The sequence below is a fragment of the Sitophilus oryzae genome, unplaced genomic scaffold (assembly GCF_002938485.1).
Source record: "Sitophilus oryzae breed Bouriz unplaced genomic scaffold, Soryzae_2.0 scaffold_111_pilon_pilon, whole genome shotgun sequence".
Taxonomy (NCBI): Eukaryota; Metazoa; Arthropoda; class Insecta; order Coleoptera; family Curculionidae; genus Sitophilus; species Sitophilus oryzae.
Window position 1 is genome coordinate 417283 of NW_022145749.1, and position 6721 is coordinate 424003.

Consider the following 6721-nt stretch of genomic DNA (forward strand, 5'->3'; position numbering starts at 1 on the left):
CACTCTTTGCCTGGTAAATGTGTCAATTTGTAGTTGCAATTTCTAGTTGGAAAATATGTTGTGATTTTGTTTTACCTTACATACTCAAATAATTTCGTATTAAGGCCGGGACACACCTATCATGCACGATCATACAGTCGGACGACCGTATGAGAGGGAAATCGTACGTTATTTTAACCAGCGTAGTTTACACCTTTCCGATACGTGATTCATCCCCGCTCCTACTCGACTCCGTTCCTGCATCCGTTCGTGTTCCGATTGTCAGTCTATTCGTCGATGCCGGCTGTGGGACGAGTGTCGTTTTGAACTATTTTGTTTATTTTTGTTTTTGTTGTATTATTTTTAGTTTTTTACTAAAGTAATAAAAAATGTCAACAATAAAACCGGAGGAATTAATTGAAGAAGTGAGGAAATATCCAGTGCTGTATGGCCAGACCATAGAGCTACGTACCGAAACTGCGACTACATTTTCTCCAAAAAGGCCAAATAAAAAAGTTGGGGGCGGGGGGAGGGTATTTATTTATTACGATAAATTTATCAATACACCACAAAAAAATAACGTTTCCTTATAAATTACGATCCAGAAAAAAAATTATCCCCGTGTGAACGGGCTGCAAAAGTTTATTAGCATCTTACCTCAAAAAAACTGCTAAACGATGTCTAGGAGTGATTGTTTTAACATTGAAAATGTTTCTGTTATCCTATATAAGGGAGCCCAAATCGAATTAAAATGCTACATTTGCCACACCATGACGTCATATATACAAGGGTATAGGAAATCTCGGCGCAGCGGCGGCAGTCGGCCAGCGCGCGCAAAAACCATTACATCGCTAATTGTTTATTGATATATCTTTATTAGTTTAAAAGCAAAAAATATGGGGTTTGCTTTGATACCTTGTCAAGACATGAGCGAAACTTTTAAATTGTTTCTTTTTTTCATTTAGGCCTTCGTTTTTCGTTAAATGAAAGTTATATTAAAAAAAAATCTCTATTTTTAAACCAAATTTTCGCATGATTGAAATGATTATTCATGTTTAAAGTTTTTTTTTGGTCATAAGCGCTAATGGAAATGTTTTTTTGTAAATAATTATAAAAAATTACTCCCTACGAAGACTTTATTCTGTACTGGATCAAAAAATAAGTATTTGTTTTCTCTATACGGTGGTATTAATATATCGATTTTTGATGATAGTGCCTTTTTACCCTGTTTAATTTTGTACTACTTTCGGAATAAGGGTCCCCATATCATGTACTGTGATGTACTGTACTTCCATCCCTGAAAAATTCAGCTTGTGACACCGAAGTGAGAGGTAACGTCAAAATAAGCTTTAATCTACCTACATCATCATAGGTAGGTGTAGGTACTCTAGGTAAATTCTACCTAGACAGTAGCTGAACTAGCTGACAGTAGTAATTAATTTGTTATCCGATAAGTAGTTGTCATTATATAAGTTTAATCGTCTTATACCTCCTATAACGGTAGGTTTTGGATTTTTCCTGATTGGTTTGTTAAACAAAAATATACTGGGCATATAAATGTCTGTTACAGGTTAATTCGTTAAAGAAATATGTTACACACATATTATTTTAATAATAATAGTATAATAGTAATGGCTATATTATGTTATAACACATTATTGAATTAACAATTGAAAACAGTATTGAATGTACTTATTTTAACCAATGCATTGTTTTGTTTTTTTAATCTCACAAATAAGAAATATTTTATAGTTTTTATTATAAAAAACAGTGATTATACAATTTATTTACACCCCTTACACTGTTTTCTGTAAGGGGTGTAACCAGGAGTATATTTCGTAACCTTTTACGATATAAGAGGGCACAAAGTGTTTTATTACTTAATGCTTAAAATTTAATAATATATTTGTACATAAAATAAAATAGACTAGAAAGTCAATTAATTAATATTGACGTAATTACTAAATAAGTACAAGATTTTTTTTCTAATTATTTTAGTGTATTTTTAGTCACCGAATTATAAAGGAGAGATATCCAACCATTGCATTATTTTACTCACAAATAAATGTTTTATGGTTTTTATTATAAAACAACGATTAATTTATTATACACCCCTTAACCCAAACACTCCAAGGAGGATATTTCGTGACCCCGTATTTAAAGTGGACAAGGTTTATTAGTCAATGTTTTAATTACCCAGCGTCTTTAATAAAAATCTAATGTAATTTTTCATAGAAATGATCTGACATAAAAAGCAAATTTTATCAAAAAACTTTTTGATTATCTACAAGGAGTAAACCGCTGACAAATGTCTTTATACTAATGCCAAAGTAATGCCAAAATACAAATTAAATACCAAAATTTCTCATATAATGCCCCACTAATGCCAAGCTGATTCCAATATAATACCACTAATACCACGAATAATATGTAACACATTTGTTTCACGAATTAACCTGTAACAATACTGGTAGGTACGTGCACAGATTTTTTCCTAGGTAACTTAAAAGTCGTTAAAAAGTCTAATTATATTTAAAGAAGATATAATTCCAACAAATTACATTATAAGGCCAATAATGCACAAGTAATACCATTAAAATTTTAGCGTTTTTAACTTGTGTAACATATTTCTTTAACGAATTAACCTGTAACAATAGTGGTAGGTACGCGCACAGATTTTTTCGCTAGGTAACTTATTAAGTCGTTAAACAGGCCTATAAAAGCTATAACAACATAGGTAACTAATATTTATAATTTAATTCGAGTTTTAATCTCAAATAATAAATGTTTTTACTGGTGTATTTCTGAAGTGTTCATTATTAAAAGTAGATATTCTTCAAGTTATGCGAAGTAATAAGTAATGTTTCCGGTGAGACCGCGTATATGTCACCGGATTCTGGTTAGTATAAAGACTTTTTCTATAGAAAGAGTTTTTTCTATATTTTCCTTTCAAAATAAGACTAATTTCTTCTTATTCTTTTAAATATTACAGTGTTTCTTTTTCCTAAAATGTTATACTTAATTTTCGCTTAAAATTAAAAAATCACAAATGGAGGAAAATATACGTTATTGAATAAAGTTTATACAAATCACTTTACCATAACAAAAAAGTAAAAACATGTCATGGCGGAAGATATTCAGGTGGCATTTCACACATTTATCTATTAAAATCGAGATTAAAATAATAAACTTGCGTAACATGTTATACACGAGATAGAAAGTTTCAGAATCGATTAATACGCAATACGCTACGCAGTCAACTTATTCCTATGCGCGGATGAGCGTCTTCAAGACTCTTCCTTCGGCCAGGGTCACGACGCCGCCGAAGAGGAATCGGCCTACGTTTGGCTAAACAGGCTGGACACGGTGGAGTACGATATTGGCGAGTCTGAATATTTATAAAAATTTGCAAAGTAAAATATGTTGGAAAAATAATTAGTCCATACATATATAAAAGCTCAAAGGGTTTTTTTGTTGCATCCATCCCGCCGAAAGCGCTTTACCAATCTTGATGATTCTTTTTTTAAATGAAAGGTATATATGTGTAGATTTGTTATGAAGTATTTTTATAGTGCTTAATGGCTATTTCTTTGTGTAAAACGACTAAATACTAAAACATACCTGAAAACACCTACACACAATACCTCCAGAAATAAATTAGTTGTCATTGTCAGTGGTGTGTCAGTTAGATTATATATTACGTTTTTAGATATTTTAGAGTGAGTTGATGCCGCCAGCTTTAGATACATAAATATTAGCACAAAGGTTCGTTTAAACGACATTAGTGAATTAGCTACACAAAGCGATTTTAGGAAATTCATCCTCTTAGAGAGTAAAATTATCTCGGAACAGTTTGTTGTATGAAAATTCCTTACTATTTGGTCTAGAAGAATGAAATCCTACAAAAAGAATTAGAAGAAATTTTTGGAATTCATCAACCAAATGGGTAAAGTTAGTAAAAATTTATATAAAACTTGGTGACCTCTGGATTATACACATAAAAATTGGCACAAAGGTAAAGCGAATTTATGAAATTTATACCCTTAGGGAGTAGAATAGGGAATTAAAGTTTGCTGTACGAAAATGCAATACTGTAACATTATAAATCAGACAGTATTTTATACAAGGGTTTATTTAGTGACATCATAACGAAATATATCTTCCTCAATTATCCTTCAAAGAATAAAAAATAACCTATAAAGAGAGTATTAGTGCTCTTAATAAATAAAAAAAAGATGAACAATAAAAAACATCTATGCTCACTAGCTCTCTATAAAGAAGTAAAAAATCATTTAAATCAATGCATGAACGATTCGAGGTGTAACGCGAACGTAGTCGCGAGAAATAGCTAGTAATTTATTAAATTATTTTATTTAACTCATTAATTTTCATTGAAAAGGAATTTTTGTAATTCGCCACTATATTAGTTAAAAACTAAGAAACTCATATCAAATTTAAGTTATGCGATTTTGACTTATACTTTTTACAAAATCTGAACACATTTTAAAAGAAAAAAAGTTTTTGATAATATTTGTGAAGATTGACTACAAGTTGTATAACATAAATTTCTACGACCGGTCTATATACCTAGTGGTCTGCAGCATCGCCTTGTGGTGCAAACGTGGGCCTGTTAATCTGTGACGTGACGCCAAGAAAAACAGAAGTGTGGCTAAGAATTTAGTAATTTAAAAAAAAGTCTTTTAGATACAGTAGTAGGTATTAAAAAGTTTTGTGTTTAAATGGGCTTTGCCTTTAACAGTTAAAAAATTATATCGTAAAGTGTAACTTTCCGTAAGAATTCTTTATCGTCATTGATCATGATCTGTCATCATGTTAACCTGATGTTTTTTATATTATTTTGTTTTTTTCGAGGTTTTTTTTGCTTGCTTGTTTTACGGATAGGTGCGATCGCATAATTATTATTGATAATGTTATATTTAATGTTAACATTACTACTTTTTCAGTGAATCTTTAAATGTGTTGTTTTTTGTTAAGTTCGTTATTTAAACATATGTATGTAATACACTCATATTAACACTAATCATATTTTTACGTTTTTATTCATCATTTTCAATGCCCCCCCGGTTGCATCTTCGTAAAGGACTGTGAATTTTTCTAAAATATGTGTCTTGCTTAGACAACTTTTCTTGAAGTTTAAGTTCCAACTTGTTAAACGTTGCCATCGACATTCTAAAATATTCATAAAACTTTGTCTCGTCGTCCAAGAGATGAGGTAAAAGTGCGGAATACTCCCCTTCTGCAGATCTTTTCCAAGCAGAATGTACCCAAAATCTGCGTTTTTGGCTGTTCTCTATAAAAGCTTTCTCACTTTCCTCATCTTCTTCTTCCAAACAAAGTGCCACCATGGCTAAATCACTGTTGCTAAAATTATTAAACATTTTGCGCACACGACTTCATGCGATGATTGTTGAATCAAAACTGGCGATTGTTCCAGCCGAAGCCCGAGATCGTGAAGCGTTCACAGCGATCCGCGTCAGGGGCAAAATCGGACCGGAGCCGGATCGGAAACGTGCATGATAGGTGTGACCCGGCCTTTAAGATAACACCAAACTGAAATGTTTTATATGAAAAATTCTTGTTACTTTTCAAAAAGCATTCACCTTCCGAAGTTTTTCTCATATATTACTGTACACTCCTATACAGGGTGCTACAAATTCGAGGTACGAGCATTGGTATCTCGGTAACCATAATAGATACGAAGATGTTTAAATTGGAGCAAAGTTGCGCTTTGGGATGTTCACCAAGATGTCATCAAAAATTTAAAAAATTTCAAGGATTGCTGAGTTTTTTGAAAAAAAACGGATTTTTTTGAAAATCAATTTTATTTGTTTCTGTCGTTGCTTTTTAGAAAATCAAAAAACTAATTGCACATTCTCATTGCCACTTTATTAGAGCTATCTGATAGTATTTTTATATTTTCAAATTAACTGATAATTTGTGAGATACAGAGGCCAACTTAATTTTTTTAAATACGGACCTGCATATTTTATTTCAAGTTATGAAAGAACTCGGTCTCCTGAGTACAATGATATGTCACGCTTAATACTATTTTTTTTAATTTTGGACAACTTATTTAAACTAATTGCAAGTCCGGCTCTGTTTTTTTTTAGATATTTAATCTATTCATCGTTCCAATATTGATAAGCCTTCAAACATAACAATGACGTGGGAAAAACATTGAATACGGAAAATCAAATGCAATAAAATAATAAAAAATAATATAAAATAAATAATATGTGTGTGTGAAGTCAATACATCTCAGCATTTACAATAATTAGTACAAAATGCATTCGGAAGTATAAGAAGATTTGTTCCAAGAGCTATAAATAAAATTGAACGAAAAATAAATTTGTGCAATAGGGAGGGTTATAACCCTTTCGAACATGTAGAGCACTAGAAACTAGTTAGTAGAAGTTAATTAATTTATAATAACGACAATTAATATTATGTAAATTATTAGATCGTACACGGAGATTTCAAATTCACAGTAAAAAAAGTTAAAAATAATATCTTTAATTTGCTGACCCGGATATTATTTATTTGAATTTGTTAATTAATTATTGAATTGTTAATTAGCGCTGATCAATATTGTTGGGATGAATATAATATAAGCAGATTAAATAATTTAAAAACCCAGAGTTGGACTTGAAATTATTTTAAAATTTTAAATAATAATTAAATAGTTTTGTTGTTGTTAAGGTACCCAAAACAAAAAAAAACT